The sequence below is a fragment of the Dromiciops gliroides genome, chromosome 3 (assembly GCF_019393635.1).
Source record: "Dromiciops gliroides isolate mDroGli1 chromosome 3, mDroGli1.pri, whole genome shotgun sequence".
NCBI classification, from domain to species: Eukaryota; Metazoa; Chordata; class Mammalia; order Microbiotheria; family Microbiotheriidae; genus Dromiciops; species Dromiciops gliroides.
Genome location: NC_057863.1, coordinates 105,367,851 through 105,386,696, shown reverse-complemented (window position 1 = coordinate 105,386,696; position 18,846 = coordinate 105,367,851). Strand labels below are relative to the sequence as shown.

Here is an 18,846-nt window from a genome sequence, read left to right as displayed (position 1 = left end):
CAATTGTGCTTGCTTGTGGATTCACATACAGAGGAAACTTGTGGTATGAATGGAACTCTACACTCTTCACTGTAGTGTGCAAATTACAAACCTTTATTAAGCACTTTCTGTATGGAAGGAAAGCAGGGTTTTAGATGCTGAGAGAAGAAAGACACAGTCATATCTCTTTTAATCGTGCTTTGCTTTATTGTACTTCATAGATACTGCTTAAAAAAAACCCAAAACACTCATTGAAGATTTGTAGCAACCTTGAATCAAGCAAATCTATTGGCACCATTTTCCCAACAGCATGTCCTTACTTTACATTGTATATCTGTGTTACATTTTGGTAATTATGGTAATATTCTAAACTTTTTCATTTTTTATATCATGATGAAATGTGATCAGTAATCTTTGTTACTATTTTAATTGTTTTAGGGCATCACGAACTTGTGCCCATATGAGATGATGAACTTAATGGATAAATGTTGTGTGTGTTCTGACTTCTCCACTGACTATCTCCTTGGGGCTCCCCATTCACTGAGACACAGCATTGAAATTAGGCCCAATAATAACCCTACAATGGTCTCTTAAGTGAAAGGAAGAATTATCGATTTGGCAAACTTCATTGTTGTCTTATTTTAAGAAATTGCCACAGTTCCCTCAACCTTCAGCAACACACCCTGATCAGTCAGCAGCCATCAACATTGAGGCAAGACAGGCAAAAAGATTACAACTTGCTGAAGACTCAGAAAATGGTTGGAAAATTTTTGGCAATAAAACACTTTTAAATTAAAGTATGTACATTTTTTTTTAAGACATAATAGCACACACTTAATAGAATACAGTATAGTGTAAATTTTGGGTCACTTTCCTTATTGCAATATTTGTTTTTATTTCAGTAGTCTGTAACAGAACCTGACAATATCTCTGAAGTATGTTTGTATAATAATAGAGGTTACTTTCAAGGACCTTACAGTTCAGTGAAGGGGGACTTGGGGGAGGGGGCACGGAAGGACAGCAAGGTCTGTGTAAATGGTAGGTCTGGGCATATTTAAAAGGGCATGGGGGTGGGGCAGTGTAAAAGACCCTTAGAAGGGGAGGTTTTGTGCAGGAGGTGGCATCAAGATTGGGCCTGGAGCTAGATGGTGCAGTGGTTAAAGCACTGGCCCTGGATTCAGGAGTACCTGAGTTCAAATCCGGCCTCATACACTTGACACTTACTAGCTGTGTGACCCTGGGCAAGTCACTTAACCCCAATTGCCCTGCCAAAAAAACAAAAAAACCCCAAAAAACAAACAAAAAAAGATTGGGCCTGGAAGGAAGGAATCCTTCAACCTCTGTTTTGCTATGTAAACTCCCACTACTTCAGCAAATGTTCTTTTAAAGTAGCTTAATTTAAACATCTGTTAAAAAAAAGAAATATTTGTTGTGTTTTTAGATTAGATAGTTTTTGAAAAATTGCATGTTGTAAACATCAGATGTCATTTTATGTTTGTGTTTTAGTGATCACATTCTTAATAATGGTAAGTAATTATCAGTGAGTGGTACAAACTAATGTTATCAAGATGGTACAATATAGTTTTAACTTGGAATAAAGACAAATGACAGATTACATTTATCTGTGCCATTAATATGTGTCATAAAATATAAAAAATAAAACTAACACAATATGTTGTTGCCACAGAAATTGAATTTATGTCAAAAGGATTTGTGTCATAGTGATAAAGTGATCCCTATATTTTTATTGGAATTAAGTATCTAGTAGGTGGCAATATCAATTTACAAATCCAAGTAATTTTTTTGAGGTGGGGACAATTTATGTGTGTGTATTTTTTAAAAAAAACTATTACCAAATAAAACAAGTAATGTATCCTGTCATATTTGAAAAAGAAAGTTGTAAAAAAGCTGATGTACAAAAATTGTTTGCCAGCCCTCTCTCAATAAGTGACACTTTGTTAATTTAAAAATGTATTATTTTACTGTATTATATATTAATTTACATTGTTAGTGGTCCTGGAAAAAGTAGGGAGATTATAATTGCTATGTATATTTTCTAAATATTTTTTATTAGATTCAGAAGGCTGAATCTGCCCTTTTTTTTAGGTATAATGCTAGACTGAGAGAAGGGGAAAAATTTCCAGAACAAAATACAAAATAAATACTGCCTAGTTCCAAAGTAGCCTCGGGAAAATCTATTATTATTTTATTCAGCTTTGTTACATAAACTTCTGAGGGCCTCTCATAATCTAATCTTTTGTTTTGTTTTTTTTTAGCTTCATTTCTATTTTCTTACCTTCTGATAATGGTTAAATAGCCTCTTTATGTGGAAGAAGTCATGTCTCCCTTCTGTGCCTATTTCCATATCTGTAAAAGAAGGTTTGGACAGAATCATTCCTAAAGTTCATTCTAGCCTTTAAATTCCAAGATACTGAGATGAAGGCATATATTTGGTTTTCTGGTGGAAGAGAAATGGGACTAAATATTTTTTTCCCCTATGAGGCAATCAACAAGCATTTATTAAGTATCTACTCTGTGCTAGGCACTGTGCTAGGGAATGAAAATAAAAGAGACCCCCCCCCCCCAAAAAAAAAAAAGCACTGGCCCTGGAGTCAGGAGGACCTGAGTTCAGATCTGGCCTCAGACACTTGATACTTACTGGCTGTGTGACCCTGGGCAAGTCACTTAACCCCAGGTGCCTCACCCCCCCCCACAAAAAAAAAAAAGAATTTCTGTTCTTAAGGAACTATGTGAACATAATAGATATATACAGAATAATGAAATAAATATGTTAGTTAAATATCAGGTAGCCAATAACTAAGAGAGACATTCTGTAGAATACGGTGCTTGAGCTGCATCTTCAAGGAAGTGAGAGATTTTTTTGGGAGATGGATGTGAGGAGAGACTTCATCATAGGTGTGTGTGTGTGTGTGTGATGGGCTGAGGTGGCCAAGACAACGAGCATGAAGATAAAAAATGGGGTGTAGTGGGTGAGAAAGAGAGAAGGCCAGGTTGGCTGAACTGTAGTGTATATAAAGAGGAGTCCCGAATTAGGAAACTGGTGTAGGGTAGGTTGGGGCTGTCCACTGATTGTTCAGCACTGTGAACTTTGGCTTCCGATGTCATCACTCAGCTAAAACTACCCCTGCAAAGTTACCAGTAATGTCTTTTTCTTTATCTTTTTCTTTCTTTCCTTTTTTTTTTTTTTTTTTTGCGGGGCAATGAGGGTTAAGTGACTTTCCCAGGGTCACACAGATAATAAGTGTCAAGTGTCTGAGGTCAAATTTGAACTCAGGTCCTCCTGAATCCAGGGCCAGTGCTTTATCCACTGTGCCACCTAGCTGCCCCTTGCCAGTGATGTCTTAATGTGGCCAATTGAATGGCCTTTTTTTTTTTTTTTTCCAATTCTCATCTTTTTTGACCTATTTGCTGCATTTTGACACTTTGACTAACCTCTCTTCCTAGATACTCTGTCCCTGGGTTTGTGTGATACTGCTCTCTCCTGGTTTCCTAATCATTTGTCTAACCAATCTTTGCTGGATCATTATTCAGATCACATCCTCTAACTGTGGGTACTATATATGTCTATATTTACCCATCCATACACCCATCCACCTACCTATCCATCCATCCATCCATCCATCCATCCATCCATCCATCCATCCATCCATCCATCCATCCATCCATCCATCCATCCATCCCAAGCCCCAGTCCATATTTTAACTTCAGTCTTACATCAGCAATTTTCTAATGGGCATTTCCTGCTCAATATCCCAGAGACATCTAACCTCAACTTGTCTGAGATGGAATTCGTTATCTTTTCCTTGTATTCTCTACTCTCCCTATTTCTGTCAAAAGCACCACCATTTTTCCAGATTGCTAGGTTGTAATTTGACATTATTATGAACTCCTCAGTCTCACTTAACTCACATCTAATCAGTTGTTAAGTATTGCTGTTTTATCTTTACAATATTGCTCACATCTGACCCCTTATCTCCACTCACAAAACTACCACCTTATTTTAGGCCTTAACAATTTCCTAAATTATTATTTTTTTTTTGCCTCAAGTCTCTCTTGACTCAAGTTCATCTAACATAATGCTGCTAAGGTAATTTTCCTCACACACACTAATGTCACTGGGTGACTCACCTATGCCGTCAACCTTTTGCCTTTGGGTTAAAATATAAATTCATGTTTAGCTTTTAAAGGCTTACATAATCAGGCCACAACCTATCTTTTCCAGACTCTACCATTATTCTCCCTTTCCAGGACTCTCTGATTCAGGAAACAACCCTCTCTTTTCCTCAAGTCCAATCTTCCATCCCTTACTCTTCACCTCTGACCTGATGATCCCAATGTGCCTGAAATACACTTTGTTTTTCCCTTCCTGTCAGATTTCCTCTCTTCCTTTAAGACAAAGGTCAGTCATAATTTTTCTGCATGAAGTCTTTCCTGTTCCCTTCTATTTGCTAGAACTCTCCTTCTCAGAGTACTTTGTATCTAATGACTTTGTATATATTTATATAGATATAAATAAAATATGAAATAAGATGAGACTAAGGAGAGAGAGAGAGAGAAAGATTCACATAGTTACCACAGAAGTAATGAACTCTGTCTTCATCATTTTGCATTTGAGATTCCTAAAGGACATCCAGGTGGAATGTCCATCAGGTACTTGGTGACGTAAGACTGAGGAAAGACTAGAGTTGGGTTATAGATTTTAGAGTGTGGGTAGATAAAATTAGGGTCTTAGAACAGTGAGTTGAGCAGAAGACCTCCCCTTAAGGAGAGGCAGGAGTAGGATGCCTTCTTTCTGCACTTCTCTTTGGTTTCTACCTAGATTATAATCTGCCTTCCTCTACCCCTTCTAAACCTCTTAAACATCACAACAAAATACTCCAAACAAACCATTGATTCTAGTCCTGAACTTAGACAGTTTAAAGGCTTATCTGGACCATTTAAGTGATTGATTTTATATTGTCATTGATAATTATAATTGTTTGGGGACCTTGATGGTAAATTGTGAAATCTTCTTTAGAGTCCTTTAAATGTGTGATCTCTGTAACCTGGTGTCTGGGAATGACTGTAAATGATCTTTGTGGTTGTTTTCTATGTTCCTTGATGACTCTACTTATGGTAGAATAAATATAGGTGTGGACAAATGCATGCTGCCACCATTAGGCTTACAAAGTATATTTTTCTAAGTATCATAGGGGGAAGGAGTGCAGTGGCATGTGAATCTTTTTTAATTGAGTGACACCTCAACATGTGCATGAATCACAAATTATAATTAAAAGCAAAGTGACACTTGCTGGGTAAGTCAGCAAACTGTCATTCTGTCATTTTGTAAAATAAGACACTGTGTCATAATGTAGTTTGAGATAATGAACTGTCTTCAGGTACTATGCTTGTAAGATAAATTATTGAAACTCTTGGAAATGAACTAAGCATTTGAATAAATGTTCAAACCTGTAATCCATTTTCTACCCTGTAGCTAGATTATCCTTGTTATAGCATTGATTTAACCATATCACCTCCTCAGCTTTCGAAGGCACTTCACTGTTTCCTACAGGATTATGACTGAAGTCCCTACCTGACATTCCAGACCATCCTCAATATGGTGCCAGCCTCTTTCTCAACACTTATCTCCCATAACTCCCTAATTGGAATAATCTTGAGCCAAGGCGGTTCATTGTTCTCCAGATATGCCATGCATGGTACCTTTATTCATCCAAGTATTCTGGTGTTAAATGCCTTCCTCTTGTTTTATCTAAGTCCTGGGCTTTGACCTATGAAGGGTGTGGTATGCCTGGGCTTATTTATCCTCATTTCCTCTTTCACTGCTCTGGTCAAGTCCCTTTCTTATGGTATTCCATTTGTCACTTATGCACTCCCTTATGATCTTGGTGGTCTTGTATATATATGCCCTGTCTTTTCTACTTGATTGTAAAATTCTTGAAGGCTGCAACTGTTTCAATATAACAAACATTTATTTAAAAGTCTATTGTGTGTAGAACACTTTTCTGCTAGACTTGGAATATTTTATATCATTATAACTTTGAGTGAAGATTCAAGTAGATTTGACCACTTCACAGGGTTCTTCATTTGTGCCAATAGGGGTCTTGCTGTGGTTTACTGGTCTGTTATACTTTTATGTATCCCTCAGGCATTGTGGTGCAAATGAAGAGTTTTGGCCTTGTCAGTGCTCTGCCTACCATTAGTTATGCCACTGTGGGCTAGCTGCCTAATCCCTTTGGGTCTTACTTGCCTCTTCTGTACAACAGAGAGGTAGGGGGGCGGGGGGATGGGATTGGTTTTTCATATTTTTCTAACACTCATTCTGTTTCTTGCAATGAAGCCACTCAACCCTTTATTTAAAGATACACAGGTAGAAAGCTATGCAATTTAAGTTGTGTTTAAATAGTGAGAAACCGAAGCTTAGCAAATCTCAAATTAACATAAATCATAGCACAATTTAGAAAACACCCATTGTTACATAGTTTTCATTTTCTTCTTGTTGGTACTTTGAAAAAAAAATTAACATTGTTTGAAGTAGACTCTAAGAAGAAACCTCAGACTTCTGGAAAAATTACTTGTAATTAGATGAAATCAGGTTATTGACACTAGTTTATTGTCACCTATTTAATGTTAAGTAAACATTAAACACCAATATATGTTGAAGACACTTGTCCCAAAGAATCTTAAAATGTAGTTGGGGAGATAATATATCTACATAATTTTAAAATGTACAGAATGTGTATATATGTGTATATATATATATATACACATATATACACATACACACTTACATACATATGGTATACATTTAGTGCTCTGAGAAGGAAGACATTGTGTAACTGGGAGATCAGGGATAGCTACATGAAGAAGATTGTAATTAAAATGGGTATTAGAGAATTTTAGTAGGTTGTGATGGTGAAAGGTAAGTACATGGGGGAGATGGATACATCATAGAGACATTACAGGTATATGGAATGGCATAAATAAAAACAAGGGGAGTGGGACAATGCCAGGTTTTCTGGAGTGTGTGTTATATGAAGAGTAATCACAGATGGAACTGGATAATCAGGTTGGAACTGGATTGTGGAGGGCCTTGAATGCTAAGTTCAAGAGTTTAAACTTTATTTGGTAGACAGCAAGGAGTCATTGAAGGATTTTTAAAAAGCAATTGTATATCATAGTCAAATCTGTACACTAAAGAAATTAATTTGATAGCAGTATGCTCCTATTATTATTATTGTTATTAATATTAGTGAGGGGTGAAGCTAGCTGGAGGTAAGGAGACTAGTTAGGCTATTGCATTAGTTCATGTGAAGGAATAGACCCATGACCTATGCTAGGCTAGTTGCAGTGGGATTAGAAAGGAAACTATGGATGCCTGAGAGATTTTTAAGGGAGAATGTTCAGAAGTTTTAATGCCCTGATCTATCATTCTCTTTGTCACTGCCAGACTTTATGAATAAATTGACTATGTTCTCTCTGCCTTTCCCAGCCGTCTGGTTTTTAACTCTACTACTCTACTCAAACTGTTCATAAAGGTCACTAATAACCTTATTATCCATTCTTATGGCATTTTCTTATTCCTCATTCTTTTTGATCTTTCTGTAGCACTTGCTGGTGTGTTCAGTCCTCTCTATTTTAATATTTTTCTATTGGCTTTCATGATATGTTCAATTACTTTGCTAACCGTTCTTTCTTACAATAAATATGCTTCCTTTCTTTTTACCTCAGTGTTACTCCTGGGGCTGTCCCCGCCAAAGTTTGAGGGATTAGAAGCAGAGCTGGTGGTCTTGGGAGCCTACTGTTCTCAGTGCTTTTGTTCTCTGGGTCATGTGCTGCCTGCAAGAGGGGAGGTTGTGGTTTGGTCCGTTTGGCATGATACCTTCTGTATTTCCTAACAGTCCACACCGATCAGCTTTTTATTTCAAATTAGAAGGTGCTTAAAATTACTTATCTAAGGAATTTAAAGGTGTAGATGCTGACTGAAACATATAAAGGATTAAGTGGAAATCAACAGCCTCATAGTCCAGTCCTGCCAGCCCCAAAATGGCAATACTGTTTAGCACAGCTGGTCTTGAGCCTCGGCTTCCTATACCCCAAGGGCTACTGCTGGGTCTACTAATTAAAGAGAAATGGTTACAGGGAGTACATTTTCCCACAGCCAAATTGATTCAATCACTAGATCAGATAAAGGAGAAGAGAAACTCATTTTTGGGAAACCAAACTTAAGCAGGAAAGTACAATTCAAGGCATAAATAGGAGACTATCATATCCATAGACAATGGAGTTTGTCTTTTCACATAGCCTATATCCATCCTAGTGTAGGCCCTTTTCACCTCTTGCTTATACTACTGTAATATCCTCATAATTGGACTTACTGCTTCCAACCTCTCCCTTCTCTAGGCTGTCCTCTACACAGCTGTTGAAATTGATATTCCCAAAACATAGATCTGACTATGCCTCTCCATTTCCTTCTCAAATACCTTTGGTGGCTACCTATTGGCTCTGCATAGAATAAAATACAAAATTTTTAGCTTGACATTTGGGGCCCTCCACAATTAGGCTCCTATCTGTCTTTATATTTATGTTATGTGATGTTTAAAATCTAAATGTGTGATGTCTAAAAATCTAATGTTTGGTCGCCTTAAATTAGAAACTCATAGCACCAGTCTTTGGGGCATTAAGCATTTATTAAAGTATATTAGGGGTTAGTAAAGAGAACATGTGGAGAAAGAAAGAACCTAGCTCCCTGCACCTGCTGCTCCCATAGCGACCTTCAACCGAAAGGAAAAATCCCCTTACTCCTAGAGTGGAATCTCCCTGAAGACTGCAAGAGGGGTGGTCCCCACACACAGCTCCAAGCTAATTGGCTGGTAGCATTGATTGACGTGACTTACTGAGGTTCTATAGATGTAACTTCCGGATGCTAGTCACATGATTTCTCCTCAGGGCAGTGCTGCCCTGGTTCTCACAAAGTTTTTCTCAGCAAGGGGTGGCACTCTGATTCTCACATACTTTTTTTTTTTTAAACATTGTAAACTTAATAAACATGGACATTTCATTATATAAACAAAAAAAGGAATATATATATATATATATATATATATATATATATATATATGAAAGTGTGAACTTCTATGACATCCAGCTAAAAAAATTACATATGTCCTATTCTGAACTTCCTGTGCACATTTGTGTATTTTTTAAAGGTTTCACTGACACTTTTTTTTCATCACTATTGCTACCTATTCCCTCCCCCCCTTGAAAATAAAAGCTTGCACTTTCAGCAGAGAAGTGTGTAAGTAAAACAAATTCACACGCTGACTATTTGAAAACATCATTTTGTATCTCTAATCAATTGTAGTTCTGCCAGGTACCCTTCATACCAGTCTTCATTTCTGTCAAACTGACCTGTTTCTTGCATATAGCAATCCATCTCCCACTTCTGGGCTCTGAACAGCAGTCCCTCCCCCCTCCCCCCCCATCTGCTTCTTGGAATTCTTAGTTTTCTTCTAGACACAGCTCAGGTACCGCTTGTTAAATGAGTCTTACCTGATTTCCCCAATTGTTAATGCTTTCTCCATCTTGAAATTACTTTGTAGAATTTTTTTGTGTATACCTTGTAATTATTTAACTTTGTATATATCCTTTCTTCCTTAATAGGATGTAAGTTCTCTTGAGAGCAGGGACTATGGTTTTTTGTTTTTGTTTTGGTCTTTATATCCATCCTTAGTTCCTTGCACAGGCTCTTGAGCAAAGTAGGTGTTTAATTTCTTTGATTTTTAATTGAACAGTAGAATTTATTTTTTATTTTCCCTTCTTTCTGCATATTCTATCAGTTGAGTCTGCCAAGGAATGGGAGGCAACCTGTAACTTCCAGTTGCTGCTGAATTTGCTTTCTTCTTAATCTTTTGAGGTATCAGGACTCCTGGGAACATCTGGCCTTGGTTTTTGTGTGCCAGTCAAACTGAAACCATAAAAAGCTGTGATTTTGTTCCAGAGAGGGCTATTTAATAGAATCTGTCAGAATGGTTCTGATATTCTTTAGGGTAATTCTTTTTTAGGGGGGGAGTAGTATTTTATTTTCCAATTGCATGTAAAGATCGTTTTCAACATTCATTTTTGTAAGATTTTGAGTTCCAAATTCTTCTCTTTCCCTCCTTTCTCTCCCCCCTCCCCAAGATGGCAAGCAATCAGATATGGGTTATATGTACAATCATGTTATACATGTTTTCATGTTAGTCATGTTGTAAAAGAATCTGAACAAAAGGGAAAAAACACAAGAAAGAAAAAATAACCGCAAGAAAGTGAAAATAGTACACATTGATCTGCATTCAGACTCCATAGTACTTTTTATGGATGTGGAGATCGTTTTCCATCATAAGTCTTTTGGAATTATATTAAGTTGAGTTCCTAAGCCTGTCACTATAATTGTTAACTGGCTAAACAACATTTAATCTATGAATAAATGTTATGTAATAAAACCAGAGTAATTGTCATGAACATATAAAGCATAGATTAGTTCTCTAAATATTGGTCAGACTGATTATTGTGATGCCTGTTCAAAACCCAGGAGGCTCTGTTTAGACTTAAGGTAAACCTTAATATGTAGTACAGGGAAGAGAGGGAGAGAGAACAAAGCCCTGCTGCCACTTGACTCAACTTCAACCACTCAGGTTCAATCTGCAGGCAAGTCCAGCGGGAAGGCACAGAGTTCTCTGGGGCCACCTGAGGGAGAGGAAAGAAAAGTAGGAGCAGAGTTACTAGGTTCCTACTCCCTTCTCAGCTAGCCAGTGAGAAAGAGACAGGAGCCAAAGGGTCCAGAGCCAAAGCTCCAGACCTGCCCTATGACTATAGATCATACTATTTACATGCAGCCATGTTTTTTGCTTGTTTTTTTTTTTTTGTTTTTTGGCAAGGCAATTGGGGTTAAGTGACTTGCCCAGGGTCACACAGTTAGTAAGTGTCAAGTGTCTGAGGCCGGATTTGAACTCAGGTCTTCCTGAATCCAGGGCCAGTGCTTTATCCACTGCACCACCTACCTGCCCCACATGCAGCCATGTTTGCTTTCAACTCCACCTCCCTAGGAGTAATGCAGTACCTCTCCATGCTGGAAATTTTCAGGGTCTATAATGCTTATCTATATTCAGAAGGCCTGTAGCAAGGGAGTCTGACCCTAATTTAGTAAATAGAGCCATATGTTTTCTCCTGTTAAGCTTGGCATTAGAAGGGAGAATGGAGCTGTGGACACCCAGTATACAAGGGACATCTTGTACTTCCATTTGGTGTGTTGATAATCCCCATCATCATTTCTACCACATTACCAAAAATGGAAGGAACTGATGACACCACCTTGTATTATAATGTTCTTTTGATTTCCACTGCCAACTCGCCTAGTACAGGGCCCTACTACTTTTCTAGACTGTTATAATAATTTAATTGGTTGCCTAGGGGACAAAGTCTAAATTCCTTAATATTTAAGGCTTCCTACTATTTGGCACTAACCTACCTTTTCAGCTTTATTTCAAATTCCTCTAAGCACTAGACATACTGGAATTATAGTTCTTGCCCGTTCTTTAAATATGACCTTAACATTTCTCATCTTTTTGTCTGCCCTTATTCTGTGCTGGCTTCATGGAATGCTTTCTCCTTGTTGAGTTGTATTGGATTATAATTCTGTCAAAGAGCTTATTATCTGTCCTTTCCAGTTTTGTCCTTTGAAAATTATTGTATATGCCATCTATACCTTTATTCAAGTTTTTGATAAAAATGGTGAGTAAAAAAAGGTCAGTGATACTGTGTTCTATCAGGTCTCCAGAGACTTCTCTCTAGGTAATATGGAGCATTGCAACACTTAATCCATTTTTCTTTGAATCTGGTTATTCAGCAGTTAAAATTTCACCTAAATCTATTCTTATCTAGCCCAGCGGTGTCAAATCTAGCAATTTGCTAACCAGAATTCACCCTGACCTGATTGAAATATAAATTAGGAAATGTTTAACAAAATAAATAAAAATAAAATGTAACAATAGAAAATGTTAATTGTAGTTTTCTGAGTCATCCTGCTGCCTGGCAGGAATACATTTCTATTTGAGTTGGACAGCACTCACTAATTAGCTCTAGTTTCTCTATCTCCTCCGTGAAAATACTCAGTCGGGATTTGCCTTTCTGAAAGCCACACATTTCCTTTCATCTAGTAATGATGTCAAAAAAAGAAAGTGCTAGATTAGTCTGGTATGAATTAATGCTTTCTTAATGATTACAAACCATTCTTAAGTTTTACAGACTCCTGTCATAATCTCCTCTATAAATAATTTTTCCAAGAGTTTCATTAATTTAATAAAGGAGGAGGTGGAAAATATTTACCTGTCTCTAGTCTGTTGGTATTTCTCCTGTTTAACATAGTTCCACAGATATTGTCAGTTATTCAGTAATCATAATTCAAATTTTTTTCAGTACTCTGAGGTTTAGTTTTTTCTGAATATATGATTTGAACTTTTTGAGGTTAGCTAGGTATTTTCCTACTGTTACTTTAGGTTCTAATACTTGGGTAATCATTTTAATTCTACCTATCCTTCCTAGTTTGATCATTTCCATAGGTGGAGGAAAAAATATTGCTCACCTCCAGCGAGAGAACTAATTAATTAGCTTTAAGTACAAATTGAAGAATATTTTTCTCACTTTATTTTTCTTGCCTTTTTTGGGTGGGTGGGGCACATTATGGCTACTATGGAAATATGTTTTGCATGATTTCACAGGTATTATTGATATATTGCTTGCTTTCTCAGTAGAGGCGGGGAAGGTTGGGAGAGGGAGAATTCGGAACTCAAAATTAAAAAGAATGTTAAAAATAAAGAAATACTAAATTGAAGAAAAGAAAAAATATTCTTTGTTTCTATCTCTAGAGTCAAAGGGGGCTTAGTATTTTTTTAAAACAATTTTTGAATTTTAAAGGAAGGTTGAAAGGCTGAAGAGCAGAGAAATATTTTTCAATTTTAAGTGATTTTAAGTAAGTTAGGTGAGGTAAAGAGATAGACCCCCAAAAAAGCAACTTTATTGGTTTGAGAACGTTGTGAACTTTTTCCTGCTATTTCAGTAGAATTTACTCAAGATTTTATATAGAGGAAAAGAACCAGTTTATTAGTTTGAAATAGTTTCTCTGAAATTTGATTTGCTTTCAAGAGGCTAACAGTGCTTTGAGGGAGAGGGACAAGAAATGGTACTGTCGGTTGTTTTTGCTACTTGAATAGAAAGAATGTTTGACTATTTAGCCTTTAAAAAAATCTGCATTCTCAGTTTTCTTGAATTACTTATTTTTCTTTTGCCCTGTATTTTGCTGGAAACCAATTTATTCTTTTTCTAAGCTGGTCTTATGATACTTTCTTTGAATTGCCTTGCCAAAGAGTTTCTCTGAGTCTAGAAATGAAATTAGAAAGTGTCTACTATCAACCGTGGTAATAAATCAACCAGAAGTGTTATAGGTACAAATGGTATTTCTTATGCTTTTTGGTATAGGATTGTTTTAGCTAATTAAGCCAGCAAAGTACTTTATTTTGCATGTTTGAATTATTTAAAGTTTCGTAGGTCCTTTTTTAAGTGAAGATTAACACTGAGATTCTGATTTAGGCATATAAGTGCATCCTTGATCTTATTCCAGTTTTTAAAAAACTTACTATTTGAGGAAACATATGGTGTTATGGTTTCTAGTTCCTGGATTTTTGTTGAAATTCAAATTGTTAGTAAAATAACTCCATATTCAATTTCACAGAAATTTTAAATTCTCTTTCTTTGTGTGAGAATATAATACCTTAATATAGTTCATTAACAATTATCAAGGATTTTATTTAGCATCTAAAAGCAGGAAAAATATTGTAAATCACTGAATGATTGATTTTTTTTTGTATTTACAGCATTTAAATATTAGGACACTGACTGATGATGTGGTAAGGTTATTCTTGATTTCTCCTGTGTTTTAGATCTCAACTAACAATTCTGCTGTTGCTCTAACTCCATTATTTAAAAAAAAAATGAATGTGCAAGCATAGTAATATAAAAATAGCCAATAAATTACTGAATTGTTTACATTATTGCTTTTTTGAAGAGTTTGTTATTGCTTTTGACTGGCAAAAGGAAATATGTATTCTTAATATGCATGAACATATTTTTAACCTACAATTGTTAGTTAATTTTAATTTTATTAAATTGGCATGCTTTTGTTTTGAATAGCATGACTTAAAATTTAAGTCCAAAAATAGCAGTTGTATCAACTCTTAGGAACATGCTAATTTAAAACAAGCTAAATTTTATTTTATAAGTCTGCACTTTGAAAATACGGTTTTCTAATTGTAAGACTGTGTTTTATTATTAAAATTATTTGCTTGTATTAAATATTTTAGGAGAACTTTTTGTATTTAAAGAAGTCAATTGAGTATTAACATATTTGACATGGAGTGCCTCTAAGTTAATTATGTGGAGTACGCCTAAAACCTGATACCTTTTCATTTAGTCATCAATTATTGAACTCCAACCTGTACAAGGTACTATCTATTGTTGATACTATGGGCATTAAGAAGGTAAATAATCGCGACCCTTGCCCTCAAAGTCATATATTAAATAAGAAAATATATGTCAAGCATTACATAAAATGTTGATTATTGAGATGATGAAGTCATATTGTGACCTAGAAATAATTAGCAATTTCTTTTTGTTTGATCAGTATCTAAAATTTTAGGGTGACATTTTTGGACATTATGGGTTACCTCTCACAATTATGGTTATGTATTTGTAATGAGATTTGCAATGTTTTTGTGACTTCATCCAGTTCTTTAGAAGATAAACTCTTATATTCAAGGACATAATTATCTGCTAAATTTTCCTGTAGTTTCTAAATGACTAGGATTCAGTTTATTTAAGAATACTTAAATTCCAGGGTGTTTTTTGACATCTGATTAAATTTAATATAGTTTTAAAATTTGGTTAATTCATGTTTTCAAATTAGTTGTCTAAAAGTTCATGTGGATAAGGGATTTAGAAAATTTTCAGGGTTCTATTATATATCTCAGGGAGAGGGAGACAGAGAGAGACAGAGAAAGAAAGAAAGTCAGGGTTGTTTCTTCTAAAGTCAGGAGTAAACGACTAGGAATTCTTTTAATGGATATGGGATTGATTGCTATAGAGAACTAACAAAGCATTATTTTTTGTTGTTTATTCTTTATGCACCAATATGATGTTATTTTTCCTATTACTCTTTGCTGTAAGATAGCAATCACACATTCTTTGCATATAAAATTGCTTAATAATGTGAATAACCTTTTTTTCAGAATGACTTGAGAGAAGGAACACAAAAAAGGTATTCTGCTGCAGCCATAAATTTGAATAATAGTTTGCTAGAAACATTAAAAAGGAATATCATGGGAAGCATTAATATTAAATCCCATCTCTTTAAGTTGCTTTGTTAGAGGTCTGCAAAGTACTTCACATTTCAAGGTTATTTCTTGAGTTACTCGATCAAAAAGTATTTGCTCAGAAGACTCATTGTGAATACACTATTTAATTATTTTTGTGGGTACCTCAAAGCAGAGAATTGAATTCAGTCAACATTTATTGATTACTGTGTGAAGATGTTGGTGATACAAAGTTTAGTTAAGAGCAAACTCTGTTCTCAGAGTGCTTATAGTCTGACAGGAACTTAGGATACACAAATAAAGGTAAAATAAATGTCTTAGTGGTACAGCAGAAAGCATATGCAGACTTGGGGACAGAAAATCAGGGAAATCTTCCTAGAGGAGGCAACATTTTGGTTAGATTTTCAAGAATGTGGAGGGATTCAGTTATTAGAGAAGGGATAGATTAGCTTGTTAAGCATAGGCAGAAATATTAGGAAGGCAGAGAGATAGGAAAGACAGTACTTAGTCAACAGTCAAGACTAAGGTGAGCTCCATGGCACTGTTTCAAAACAACAGCAACTTTGACCAAATAAAATAACAAAAATGAAAAAGAGGGGAAGGCCGGAAACATTTTTAGGAAAAATTTCAAGGGAAAATAACACACAAGAGAAATGAATAATCAAAGAACAGGCCCTAATAAAAATAAAATAAGCTAACATTTATGTGGGACCTTCTATGTCTAAGGTGTTTTGCTAGGAAAGGGGAATACAAAGGTTCAAACCAAATGAAGGCAAAAGTAAAACAGTGAAAACCTGCTATTATAGGGTATATCCATTATTATGGAGTAAAGAAGTGAAAACTCTTTAGTAGCAAAGAACAATTCTGCAATAATAGCAGCTACTTATCTGTAGCTGTAATCTAGATCTGATGTAAGAACTTCTATTCAGAATTAGAGAGTCAGAGTCAATAAACATATATACATATACAGACACATATTTTGGTGAGGCAGTGAGGGTTAAGTGACTTGCCCAGGGTCACACAGCTAGTAAGTGTCAAGTGTCTGAGGCCGGATTTGAACTCAAGTCCTCCTGAATCCAGGGCTGGTGCTTAATCCACTGTGCCACCTAGCTGCCCCAGTAAACATGTATTAAGTGCCTACTTTGTGCTAGGCTAAGGGTGATGGAGGAGGCTAAAAAGGGTTAACAGATAACCTATCAATAGTACCTAAAAGGCTTAACAAAGAAAATAAGGTTTGAGTTTTTATCAACAGTAACCAAGAGGGTTCAGTCCCTATCAACCAATACCATCAACAGAAACAGTAACCAGGGACCATTAACCATTAATAGCCATTAATATTTAGATGACAGGACACCTAGAAACCAGATCTTAAAGTAAAGAGATAACATAAACAGAGAGACCTTCTAGGGGCTCTGAGAAGTCTAAACATGTCTTTATGAACATGCGCAGAGAAGGCCAAATGTGTCCTTAGGTTCATCTTATGATGTGTAAACCCCAAAAACACATCTCTAGGGAAAAAGGTACCTGCCTCCGGGGTTGTCTCAGGACCCCAGGAAGTCCAAATTAGGATAGGCTCTCCCTTGTATCTCCTTAAGGTAGAGATTATGATAATGAGATAATCAAAATTTTTTTTTCTCACTATAAATATAACCATCTTCATCTCCCTATTTGAGATACCTCCGTGGTACTTCTCCCTGTGGTCATCACAGTATTCCAATAAAATTTGGGAAACTGAGTCACTGAGTCTTGTAATTCTTTGGGATGCCTCACGATCAATTTGATTAATTAAATTCACCCCCTACATCACCCCTATTTGAGATACCTTTTCTTTTCTCCTATGGTATTCTCCCTGTGGCTTCACAGTATTTTAATAAAACTTAGGGAACTGAGTCACTGAGTCTTGTAATTCTTTTAGGACACCTCATGGTCAATTTGATCAATTAAATCTACTATTACTACAACTACCTCAAGGGCAGGGGAAACTAAATAAATATGGACTTTGCCCTAAAGGATCCCACAATCTAATGGGGGAAGACTACATATAAAAAGATACTGGAAAGGGGGAAGGGTACCTAGCCCAGGGTCATGGTGTAGTCTTGTAGCTGGGGTGGGAATTATCTGAGAAATAAGTTATAGAATTGATTCAACCCTGCAGAATGATGAATTTCTGATGATCACATGAATACAGATCAGCCTGGTAGGAAATTGAGATGAATTCCCTGGGAGCCCTCCTCAAATAGAGGGTTTGGGAGGAGCTTCCAGATTTCCACCCCACATCCTCTTCAACCAGGGGTAGAAAGGAATTCCAAGGTCAGGGAGTGCTGAGGAACTGTGAGTTTTACAGTTGATTTTATCTCACAGAGTAATGAATTTCTAGAGATTCTGAAATCCTGGGCATCTTCTGGATGAGATTAGTGTGGTTTAGAATTAAAACAAGATGTAAAAGATTTGGTGTCTATGAGATTGGAGATAAGATCACTAAAGGAAGAATTCGAGAACATTAGCTTGGGAATATGTAGACAAGAAGGAGTAGACTTTCTGAAGTGTAGAGTGGTTCATGCAGAATGAAAACATGTAGAGATGGAGGAACAAATGGAAAATTAAAAAAATGTGCAACTGGAATAATAGACACATGACCATTAGTGTAAGCAATTCTTGGCATAGTTCCCCAAACTTGGCAGCTGGAATCATTGGATAATGTTTTGGATATCCAGTAATTAAAATTGTGACAGAGAGAATAACAAATAATTCCAACTTCTGAAATAATGGAAAGTTGAGTTGAGAACTTTCTTCCCCATGCCTTTACCTACAGAACCCATAGTACTTTCTGTGTGACCTCTTGACTTTGGGTTGGAGTGGCTTCTTATCTCTTTCCTTCATGGCTGCAACTCAGTTTGACTTCTGTCACTTTAAGTGAAGGGAACTGACCTCATCCGGTTTTTTGATCCTCAGAGAATAAACAGCTGGGAGGGATGAGAGCCATGAGTTCAGAACTCTGTAGATAAGAGTATGGAGGCTGGAATAGGGAACCCTCCTGAGTTCAAATCTGGTCTCATACACTTAATATTACTAGCTGTGTGACCCTGGTCAAGTCACTTAAACTCGACCCCTGCTATGTTTGCCTCAGTTTCCTGATCTGTAAAATGAACTGGAGAAGGAAATGTCAATCTATGCTAGTACTTTTGCTAAGAAAAATTCAAATAGGTTCATGACGAGTTTATGAAATGACTGAGCAACAAGGTCAGGGATAAATCTAGCATCAACTTTCTGTTCCCCTCTTCCAATAGAGTTTCTGTGCAGTACTGAGCCAAATCTTAATACAGGAAAGGCTTTGAAACCATCCATTGTTGGTGGTCTGAATAGGAGAAAAACACTATTATTGTGTCTGAGAGAAGGACCAGAAGTTAGGGAAGCCTGATCCAGAGGCATCCTAATGTTGTGAAAA

General features: G+C 36.3%; 1 protein-coding gene across 1 annotated transcript in view; it reads left to right on the top strand.

Moving 5' to 3' along the window:
• The window catches only part of DIAPH3 (diaphanous related formin 3), a 449,127-nt gene that overhangs the window by 21,547 nt on the left and 408,734 nt on the right, over positions 1 to 18,846 (top strand). The window contains 1 exon segment of the mRNA XM_043995139.1: positions 13,908 to 13,940. The gene's annotated coding sequence lies outside the window, so the exon portion shown is untranslated.